The sequence below is a fragment of the Tamandua tetradactyla genome, chromosome 7 (genome assembly GCF_023851605.1).
Source record: "Tamandua tetradactyla isolate mTamTet1 chromosome 7, mTamTet1.pri, whole genome shotgun sequence".
NCBI lineage: Eukaryota > Metazoa > Chordata > Mammalia > Pilosa > Myrmecophagidae > Tamandua > Tamandua tetradactyla.
In genome coordinates, this window is record NC_135333.1 from 80955919 (window position 1) to 80967282 (window position 11364).

The following is an 11364-nucleotide window of genomic DNA, read 5'->3' on the forward strand; positions in this document are numbered from 1 at the left end:
AGAAACTATGAGCCATTCAATCATATTATTAGTTTAGCAGGTAATAAAGCAGAAGATATGTAATAATAAAATGTAATATTATATAGAGCATTACCTCATTTAAATTTTATCTTTACAGCAATGCCATGAAGTTGAAGTTTTAATGCTCATTTTATATATTAAAATCTGATGCCTAGAGAGCATGTGTAGAAAGGATTAGTAAGTTGCAAAATAAAAATTTGAGGGAGGGCCATGGTGGCGCCGTGGCAGAGTTCTTGCCTGCCATGCCTGAGCCCCGGGTTCGATTCCCAGTGCCTGTCCACTGAAAAAAAGTAAAAGAAATTTGAACCCAAGCCTCTATGCACATTCCAGAATATGTGAAAATTCATAAGAGAATGATTACACGTGTTCCTTACCTGCATGAAAAGGAACAGAGGTTATATTACCTATATTAGGCTTGCTTCAAATATGCCAGCTTCAAAATTTCAAAAAGATTGATTTAAGAAGTAGACAATCATACAACTATACAAAAAATCATTGTGCTTACTCCTTATTGCTTAAATAAGTAAGTGGCTGTGAAAAAAAGCACTAATTTCTTAACATTGGACTTTCCATGAGTTATTTTAATTACAACTTGTTCTGCATGAACTATTAGACAGTAATAAAGACTATAGAAAATTAAATAGTTTATTTACATTACCTGAACAGCAACAGTCAATAATTCTGAAGAGTAATGAAGGAGCATCACCAAAAGATTTTAAACATAAACATTGTTTAACAGCTGAATCACAAATTCTCCCCTGCCATGCCAGAGACCTGGGTTCGATTTCCGGTGCCCGCCCATGCAAGAAAACAAAAACAAAAAACAAATAAACTGAATCACAAAAGTTTGTACAATGTAACCAATAATTACCAGAATTCAGTGTTTGAGACAGATTTCTGTCTATTTCTCTAAGTTTTCTTTAATGAAGAAATACCTACTTTTATGCCCTCCAATTACAGACGAAGCATTTTGAAAAGGAAATAATGACATAGTCTCTGAAACTGTTTTTGTGCATGGATATTACCAGCCATGCTCTTTGCAAATGATAATAACTAAGAAAAGTTTAAGTGGACTTTTTTTTATTTTATACCACAGTGGAGGAATTATACCACAATCTTGAAAAGATACCACCAATACTTGAGTGAACTAAAAAACTTGGGAATTATGTGATGCTAAGGAAAAACCATCTAATAGTTGAAGTTTAGTCTGGATAACAGGGTAATAAGAATTAACTTTCAACAAACAAATTTCTCTTAGATTACTGCATTTTGGAGGCATTATAACAATGAAGGGCTTATAATAAAATACAAAGAACTTGAGCCATAGGGTCATGCAAATGTTGTTTAAAATAAAAATCCACCACTTTCTAGCTGAATATCTTTTAGAAAATCAATTCACTTCTCTTAGTTCAGTCTTCCTTGGCTCTCAAAGAGGTGTAATGAAGCTGAATTTTGAGAATTCATGTGAGTAATAGAAATAATGCCAAAAAAGGGCCCAGGTCCTAGGATTGCTTGAAATCGAGCATTATTATTGTTACTGGAGAGTAATGGAGGTGGTGCTGGTGGTAGTTTTTGAGACTTTTCCCGTGAGGTCAAGATGAAGGTTTAATTCACACAAATGTCAGCTAGACCCCCATTTTCCCAGGGGCATTGATAATTATCACATCCATCTCAAAGGTGAGCCATGGCCAGACAAGAAAGCAGGTATGTTGATGCAGACATGCCTTCCCACCCGCAGAGATCACTTGTGTTTCAGCTTTAACTGATCCGGCTTGTGGTGAACTGGTAGAAGCAACTGATATAAGACTGAGGAAAACCTAATTTTAGAATGATGCTTTTCAAATTCTATTAGAGCATTATTATTTATAAAGGGCTTTACCTTTATAGCACTCCCTAAATGAATGTACATAAATGAAAAATTTCTCAAAAATCTTAAACTTTTAATGTATGGGAAGTCAAATGTTCACATCATGGTAAAATTGTATATTCCCTAGGAAGATATGAACGATTTTAATGGTCACAAAAACCTCATATCCACAATTTCACATTTCTTATGAATTTATAAGCACTAAATTGCAGGGGATTTTTTTTGCAGCATATTAACTCATATCTACATATCTTGTATTTCAGTAAAACAGATGATTTTCTGTGTGAAAAGAAACAAAAGACTTGGCAATTGTTGATTTTAATTGATATATGTCAGTGGTCAAAAGAGATTATTGCTTTCCCCTGACAAACAGATCCTACTTACTTTGGGGAGAATTTTAAATTTGTTATTCTCTATCATCTGCTTTCATACTCTTTCGTTCATCTCTTTTTCCCTCTTATATTAACTGTGAGTCCATGTGTATAAAAATATTGGCAAGTAGTAAGTGATCTTTACAGAATTTGAGCAATAACCAAGTGCAGTTAACTGTGCCAAAGCAATCCCACCTAACTGCTCAGCACAGACCTAAGATTAAAGCAATATAGACAAATAAGGGATCTTTTGCCAACAAACTCTGAAATTTGAACAGCTTTCCTTTTTCTTGGCTGCAGTTTTGTTCAATTTGCAAGAGACTATTTCCTACCTTACAGGGAAATAACTAGACATTTAGTAAATACACGTTTTGGCAAGATAAATAATTATGTCACAAGTGTGGTGTACTCTAGTTCATGTTCCCAGCAGCACTGAAAACAATTTTTCCGTCCTTCAAATTATATTTCAAAAGCTCAAATATATTTCCATTAAATGTGCATACAATAAAAGAGCCACAGGATGAAAAAGATGGTTTTTCACATTGTACAGTAAGTGGATGTCATGGTGATTTTATAATGCAATGCTGTATTTTGGATAAATTGAATTCTAGTTAATTCAGTCTAGCATCTTTCATAATCTCACCCTCATAGATGAGGTGAAGATGTTATGTCTGCTTGTTAAGTCTAGTGGTTGAAACTAGGCTTAGATGCAATATTTTACCAAATAGAACTAAATAGAATGGAATAAATTTATGTGAATGACACTTTTAAGTAAAAAGTTGTGTATAAATTTGATTATATTTTACTGTAATGGAAAAGTTCCATCTCTAAAGGAATATTGCAGCAAATTCTTTCTTATAGGGAATTTGTTACATTCCTAACTTATTTTCTTGAGAAATCTGGCCTTTCTTCCAAATATATGTAAAAGCAAAATTGTTAAAGCAAAATTTTAATAAATTCAGTATGCAATAAAATGTATCTTATTAGAAAATTGAATTTTCTTTTGTACTGAAACTTTATTTTTAGTGAATTTTTTGATCACCTTGTTTGTTTCTTGTTTTTTATTAACATGTTGCTTTTTTTAATTCAAAAAGTTATAGATTTGCAGAACAATCATGTATAAAATTTAGATTCCTGTAAACCACCCCACCACCGCCACCATGCATTGGTGTGGAAAATTTGCTACAACTGATAATAGCACTTTTTATAATTGTACTGTTAATTAAAGTCCATGGTTTAATTTAGGGTTCGTTTTGTAGTGTAGTTTCATGCCTTTTAAAAAAATGTTTATTCTGTTACCATATGTACAGTCTAACATTTCACCTTTTAATCATATTCAGATATATATTTCATTGATGTTAATTGTATTCACTATGTTGTGCTACAATCACCATGATCCATCACCAAAACATTTCCATCATTCTAAACAAGAACCCTCTGTATTTTAAGTCTTAATTTCCCATTCCCTATCCCCACTCTGTCCCCTGGTAACCTGTATTCTAGATTCTGACTCTCTGATTTTGCTTATTCTAATTGTTTCAAATCAGTAAGATCATACAATATTTGTCCTTTTGTTCCTGGTTTACTTAACTGAACATGATGTCTTCAAGATTCATCCAAGTTGTCGCATGTATCAGGACGTCATTCCCTTTTACTGCTGAATAATATTCTATTGTATGCATCCACCACATTTTATTTATCCATTAATTGGGTGATGGGGATTTGAGTGGCTTCTATCTTTTGCCATTTATGAATAATGCCACTATGAACAATGGTGTGCAAATATCCATTTGAGTGCCTGATTTCAGTTCTTTTGGGTATATACTTAGTAGTGTGATTGCCGAGTCATTTGGTAGTTTTATACTTAGCTTTCTGAGAACTGTCAAACTGTCTTCCACAGCGGCTGCACCATTTTACATTGCCACCAGCAGTGATTGAATATTCTCATTTGTCTGCATCCTCTCCAAAACTTATTTTCCATTTTTTAAAATAGCAGCCATTCTAATCAGTGTGATATGGTATCTCACTGTGGTTTTAATTTGTATTTATTTCCCTGATGGCTAATGATGTTGACAGTTTTTTCATGTGCTTTCTGGCCATTTGTATATCTTCTTTGGAGAGAAATCTATTCAAATTGTTTGCCCATTTTTTATTTGGGTTGTTTGTCATTTTACTGTTAAGTTGTAGGATTTCTGTATGCATTCTGGATATTAAACATTTATCAGATATATGGTTTCCAAATATTTTATCCCGTCGTGTATGTTGTTGTTTTACTTTCATGATAAAGTTCTTTGAGGTGCAAAATTTTTTATTTTGGCAAAGTCCCATTTGTCTATTTTTTCTTTTGTTGCTTACGCTTTAGATGTAAAGTCTAAGAAACCACTGCCTAACACAGGTCCTCAAATGATCTCCTCTGTTTTCTCCTAGGAGTTTGATAGTTCTGGCTCCTATACTTAGATCTTTGATCCATTTCGAGTTGATTTTTTTATATAAACATGAGTTAGTGTAAAAACTTCCTTATTTTACAAATGGAGATAAAAAATTTCTTTATTTTCCCAGCACTATTTGTTGAAGAGACTATTTCCTAATTGAATGGTCTTTGCCCCCTTGTCAAAAATTGTTTGGCCATAAATATGAGAGTTTATTTGTAAGCTGTCAATTCTATTCCATTAGTCTATATCTCTGTTCTTGTGCCAGTACCATGCTCTTTTGATTACTGTGACTTCATAATAAGTGTTAAGATAGGGAATTTTGAGACCTTCAACTTACCTTTCCATATAAACTTGATAATTGACTTTTCAATTTCTGCAAAAAATGTTGGGAATTTGATTAGAATTGCAATCTATAAATTGCTTTGGGTAGTATTTGCATCTCAGTGATATTTAGTATTCTAATCCATGAACACAGACTGGCTTTCCATTTATTCAGGTCTTCTCTGATTTATTTTAGCAATATTTTATAGTTTTTAGTGTAATAGTCCTTTACATCTTGGGTTGATTTATTCCTAGATGTTTGATTCTTTTAACTATTATTGTAGCTGGATATTTTCTTGATTTCTTTTTCCAATTGTTCATTGTGTGTGCAAAAAAACACTGATGATAGTAGAGAATTGATCTTTTACCCTACCACTTTGCTGAATTGCTTTCTTAGCTCTAGGGGTTTGTGTGTGTGTGGATTTTTCAGTATTTTCTGTATATAGGATCATGTCATCTGCAGATAGGGAAAATGTTACGTCTTCCTTTCCAACTTCAATGGCTTTCATTTCTTTTTCTTCCCTAGTTGCATACTGGCAGGAACTTCCAATACAATTTTGAATAACAGTAGTGACAGTGGGCACTTGTCTTGTTACTTATTATAGAGGGAAAACTTTCAGTCTTTTAAATGTTAGCTGTGGGCTTTTCATACATGCCCTTTATAATGTTGTGGAAGTTTCCATCTATTCTTACTGTTCTAAGTGTTCTTATCAGGGAGGGGTGCTGGATTTTGTCATATGTCTTTAATGCATCAATTGAGTTTATCATGTAGCTTGTTTCCTTCACTTCTGTTCATGTAGTGTATCACTTTAATGAGTAACTGAACCAACCTTGCACACAAGGTATAAATCCCACTTGATCGTGGTGTATAACTCTTTTAATATGCTGTTGGAGTTAGTTTGCTAATATTTTGTTGAGGATTTTGCATCTATATTCATAAGAGACATCGGTGCAGTTTTATTTTCTGTGGTATCTTTATCTGGCTTTGGTATGAGGATAATGTTGGCCTCATAGAATGGATTAAAGAGTGTTGCCTCCTCCTCAACTTTTTGGAAAAGTAAGCAGAATTGGAAATAAGTCTTCTTGGAATGATAGGTAGAATTCTCCTGTGAAGTCATCTGGTTCTGGCTTTCTTTTGTTGGGAGGTTTTCATTTCTGGTTCAACCTCATCACTAATAATTGGTTTATTGAGATCTTTTAATTCTTATTGAGTCAATGTAGGTGGTTTGTGTGTTTTGAAAAATTTGTCCATTCATTTGCGTTGTCAAATTTATTGGCATACGGTTCATAGTTTCTTCTTACAGTCTTTTTTATTTTAGTGGGGTTGGTATTAATGTCCCCCTTTTCATATCTGATTTTAATAATTTGCATCCTTTATTTTTTCTTTGTCACTCTAGATAAAGGTTTATCAATTTTGCTGATCTTTTCAAAAAGCCAACTTTTAGTTTTGTTGATTCTCTCTGTTATGTTTTTGTTTTTTGGTTTAATTTATCTCCACTCTATTCTTCATTATTTCTTTCCTTCTGTTTGTGTTGGGTTTACTTTGCTCTTCAGTTTTAAGGTTAGGTGTCTTACCTACATAAAATGCTTTTTAATGTAAGCATTTAGAACTATAAATTTCCCTTTCAGTCCTGCCTTATGTTTATGTGTGCTATATTTTCATTTTTGTTTGCCTCGAGATATTTCATAATTTTTCTTGTGATATCAGCTTTAACCCATCAGTTGTTTAAAAGTATTTGATCTAATTTCCACATTTTTGTGAATTTTCCATTTGTTCCCTCTGTAGTTGATTTCTAGCTTCATTCCATTGTGGCTGGAGAATATGTTGCACGTTTCTATTTTTTTTTAATTTACTGGGACTTATTTTGTAACCCAGCATATCATTCCTAAAGAATGATCCATGTGCACTTGAAAGAATGTGTATTGTGTTTTGGTTGGCTGAATTGTTCTATATATGTATGTTGGTTTTGATGATTTAGAGGATCATTCAAGTCTTATACTTCCTCACTGATCTTCTACTAGATATTCTATTATTGAGATTGTTGTATTGTAGTCTCCTACTATTGACATAGAACCACCAATTTCTCCCTTCAAATCTATCAGTATTTGCTTTTGTATGATTTGGAGCTCTGCTGTTAGATGCATATATATTTATAATTGTTACATCTTCCTTTTGAATTGTCCCCTTTATCAGTGTGTAATGATCATCTCTGTCCTTTGTAACTGCTTTTGACCCTTAATCTATTTTGCCTGATGTTAGTATAGCCACCTAACTATCTTTTGGTTTCTACTTGCATGTTATATATTTTTTTCATTCCTTTAACCCTCAACCTATTTGCATCTTTGAATTTAAAGTGAGTCTCTTGCAGACAGCAGATAATTGGGTCATTCCTCTTTATCCATTCTGCCTATATCTGCCTTGAGAGTTTAATTCATTTACATTGAAAGTCACCATAGATAATACAGGATTTCTTCTGCCATTTTGCTATTTAGCCTTTGTAAATCTTATATCTTTTTAGTTCAATTCTCCCATTATGCTTACTTTTATATTTATTAGATTTTGTGTGTGTTGTTCTATCTTGAATCCTCTTACATTATATTGATATGTTTTTCATCTATTTTCCTTATAGCCATAGGGTCAAAATTTAACTTACTAAATATATAGCAATCATATTTGGTTTGATACCAACTTAACTTCAATAGCATGCACGTATGCTTTCCCTATACCCTTCTGTCCCCCCACCATGTTTTTATACTTGCTACCTCTACAGGTTGCCCAAAAGCATGGATTATCATTACTTTTTATGCATTTGCGTTTTAGCACCTCTAAGAAGAAGTGGAGATACATACCAAATAATACAATACAATGATACTGACATTTATAATTAAACAAATGGTTACCTGTACCCCAGGTCTTTGTTTCTTTATGCTGCTTTGAACCCCCTCTAGTGTCCTTTCCTTTCAGTCTGAAGAATACCCTTTAACATTGCTTGTAAAGCAGGTTTAATGGTGATGGACTCCCTCAGCATTTGCTTATCTGATAATTGGTAATGTCTTAATCTCTCCCTCAATTTTGAAAGAAAGTCTACCTGGATATAGAAACTTAGTCAGTAGTTGTTTTCTTTCAGCACATTCACAATGTCAGTGCAGTCCTTGCCTCCATGGTTTTTGACAAGAAATCGGCACTCAATCTAATTGGGACTCCCTAACACATAATGTGTTGCTTTTTTTCTTGCAGCATTTAGGACCCTCTCCTTGTCCTTTGCATTCAATAGTATGATCAATATATAATGGATTGTATTTTTCTTTACGTTTATCCTGCTTGGGGTTCTCTGAGCTCTTAGATGTACATATTCATGTCTTTTGTTAAGTTTGGGGAGTTCTCTGTCACTAGTTCTTTGAATATTCTTTCTGTCCCTTTCTCTCCTTCTCCTTTTGGGAGTCCCATAATGTGTATATTTGTGGCTTGATGGTGTCACAAATCTGTCTTAGGCTATTTCTGCTTTTATTATTTCTTTTTTCTTTCTGCTCCTGTGATTCATTTCATGTTTCTTATCTTCAAGTTCATTGTTTCTTCTGCCAGCTCCAAGTGGCTCTTGAAATCCTGCGCATTTTTCATTTTAATTTATTGTGGTCTTCAACCTTAGTAGTTCTGTTTCGTTCCTTTTTAAAATTTATTTATTTAAGGAAACTAGCAGGGAGCCCAAGGGTACTTCAGTGGTAGAATTGTTGCCTGCCATGCAGGAGATCCAGGTTTGATTCTTGGTCCATGCACTTCCCCAAAACAAACAAACAAAGAAATAAACAAAAATTCAACAAATGGTGCTGCAATGACAGGATACTCACGTGGAAAAGGAATGATAAATGAACCCTCCTTTACAGCATAAAAATAAATAAATAAATGAAAATGAACAATACACTTAGAACCACCAAAATTGGATCTCTTAGTTTGCTTATCCATAATAGCCATAAGCATATTTAAATAAAGTATGAAAATAATCATTGTATAAACAGTTTTTGCACAGTAAGTTTCACAGAAAAAATTAAAATTAAGGCAACAAGGAAAAAATCTATAAATTTAGATATCAGAGTTTCTTAAACTCTAAGTATTAAACATTAACTTAAATACCATTTGATCAGCAATCAAAGCTGTGAATGTTCTCTAAACATAAAGTAGAAAGTATTACAAATATCATTTGCTATAGTAATGACCTATGCTACCAAACATTTTCCTGATTTCAGGAAAATATAAAGAAACAAATATTTTAACAATTAACATATGAAAATCTTAACCACCAAAAGTGGATATCTTAGTTAGATTATCCATAGGCATATCTTAATAAAGTATCTAAATAATCATTGTAAAGCCTATTTGTACAACATATTTCATATATCAATTTAAAATTAAAGCAAGCAAGGAAAAAATCTACAGATACAGATATCAGAGTTTCTTACATTCTAAATATTAAACACTCTCTTAAACACCATTTAATTAACAATCAAAACTGTGTGCATTGTCAAAATATCAAGTAGAAAATTATTTCAACTATCAATTTTGCTATAGTAATGACCTATGTTACTAAACATTTTCAATTTTTTATTTCAATAATCTTGTCTAATATTACTATAGTTTCCTATAGTTGTTTTAACATTTTTATATTGTAAAATATAACATATATACAAAGCAAAGAAAGGAAAAAGCAATAATTTTCAAAGCACACTTCAACAAGCAGCTATAGAACAGGTCCCAGAGATTATCATGGGCTACCATTCTATAGTGGCACTACTCACAGTTGTCATGAGATAGAAACAATCCAAGTCCCCATCAATAGACAAGTGGATGAGCAAAATGTGGTATACACATATAATGGAATATTATGCAGCAGTAAGACAAAATGATGTCCTGAAACATATGACAACATGGATGAAACTTGACATAATACTGCATGAAATAAGTCAGATACAAAAGGACCGATACTGTATGATTTTTTATTATGATTCTGGTAAAATTCATCTCAGAGGTTACATTGTGGAATATAGCAGATCTGGAGATACACAAGCTAGAGACAGAAGAAAGGCTTCCCAAAGGCGCAATCTTTATGTAAGGAAACATAGAAGTGATGATAACTAATTAGCAGATTTATAAGTAACATTGCCATATCGAAGGTGAATATGACTGAAAGGGATGTACAGTGCCATGTACCCCAGTGATTAAACTTATGATTATAAATAAGTTCTCACATGAAAAATTTCAATGGTTAGATAGTGAACAAGGAGTCAATGGTAGAGGGATACAGGGGGAAACCTGAAAATGCATGCTATGACCAATTGTTAACAGCAGTTTGAGAGTGCTAATGGTCAGTTTGCAAAACCCCAATCAACATCACTCCTGTTGTTGTATCTGGGGCTTAAGAGTATCTGGGGCTTGAACTGAGGCTCTATAAAGGATTTATGCACTAGGTTTGCTTTCTGGAACATATAATTCCCAGAGGGTTCCTAGGTCAGACAAATCCTGAAACCCAGAGGGACCAGCCTCTTCAGTATTATCAATTGATTGCTTCCCCCTTACTTCAATGTGGCCACCTTCTCAGCATGAGAGTCAGTTCCCCAAGGATCTCTATAGGGTAGGAGAGGGATTAAAGGAGAGGAAGGAGGTATAACACAGAAACGGGATTTAACAAATGAGTATGGCTACTGAATCACTATATTAATATTCGTTTTAGCATCCAGTGTTTTGGAGCAGCTGGAAGGAAAAATCTGAGATGATGGTTCCCTTTTAAAATTTCTCTCTACTAAGATTCTCATATTGTTCAGTCATTTTTTTTCTTGATATCCTTTTGTTCTCTCTCTGTATTGTCCTTCATGTCCTTAAGCATTTTTAAGGTATTTTTTTAAATGCTTGTTTGATATATCCATATTCTGATCTCCATTGGTGTTTTCTGGATTTTTATCCTGTCCCTTTGGATAATCCATCATTTTCTGATGTTTTGTTCAACTTCTGCTCTGTTTGCTAACTGTACCTTCTTACATTTTAAACTGTTGCTCTGGGATTTATTCCCTGGGATGTCTGTTTCTTGATTTTGTAAGCAGCTGCTAAGACAGATTTTTCTGAGCTTCAGCCTTACTATCAGCAATGTCAGCCCAAGGTGCATGCAGTGTGCAGAGTTTTCCCTGTTTTTCTGGGCCTCTGTCTTGTTCTGGGCTTTGATTGTTAGGTAGGTTTTGAAGTTCCCCTGTTTAGAGGAGCTGGCTTGCCCCTGTTTCCCTCCCTCCCGCATGTTTGAGGGAGATAGGCCTATGTCCCAGCCTGTCCCCCTCTGTAGTTTTTTACGCTCCTTTCATTGTATCAAGT

The 11364-nt window shown here is 33.6% G+C and overlaps 1 protein-coding gene across 1 annotated transcript in view; it reads left to right on the plus strand.

The window, feature by feature from the left end:
- Positions 1-11364, plus strand: part of PIK3C2G (phosphatidylinositol-4-phosphate 3-kinase catalytic subunit type 2 gamma) — a 392208-nt gene that overhangs the window by 90810 nt on the left and 290034 nt on the right.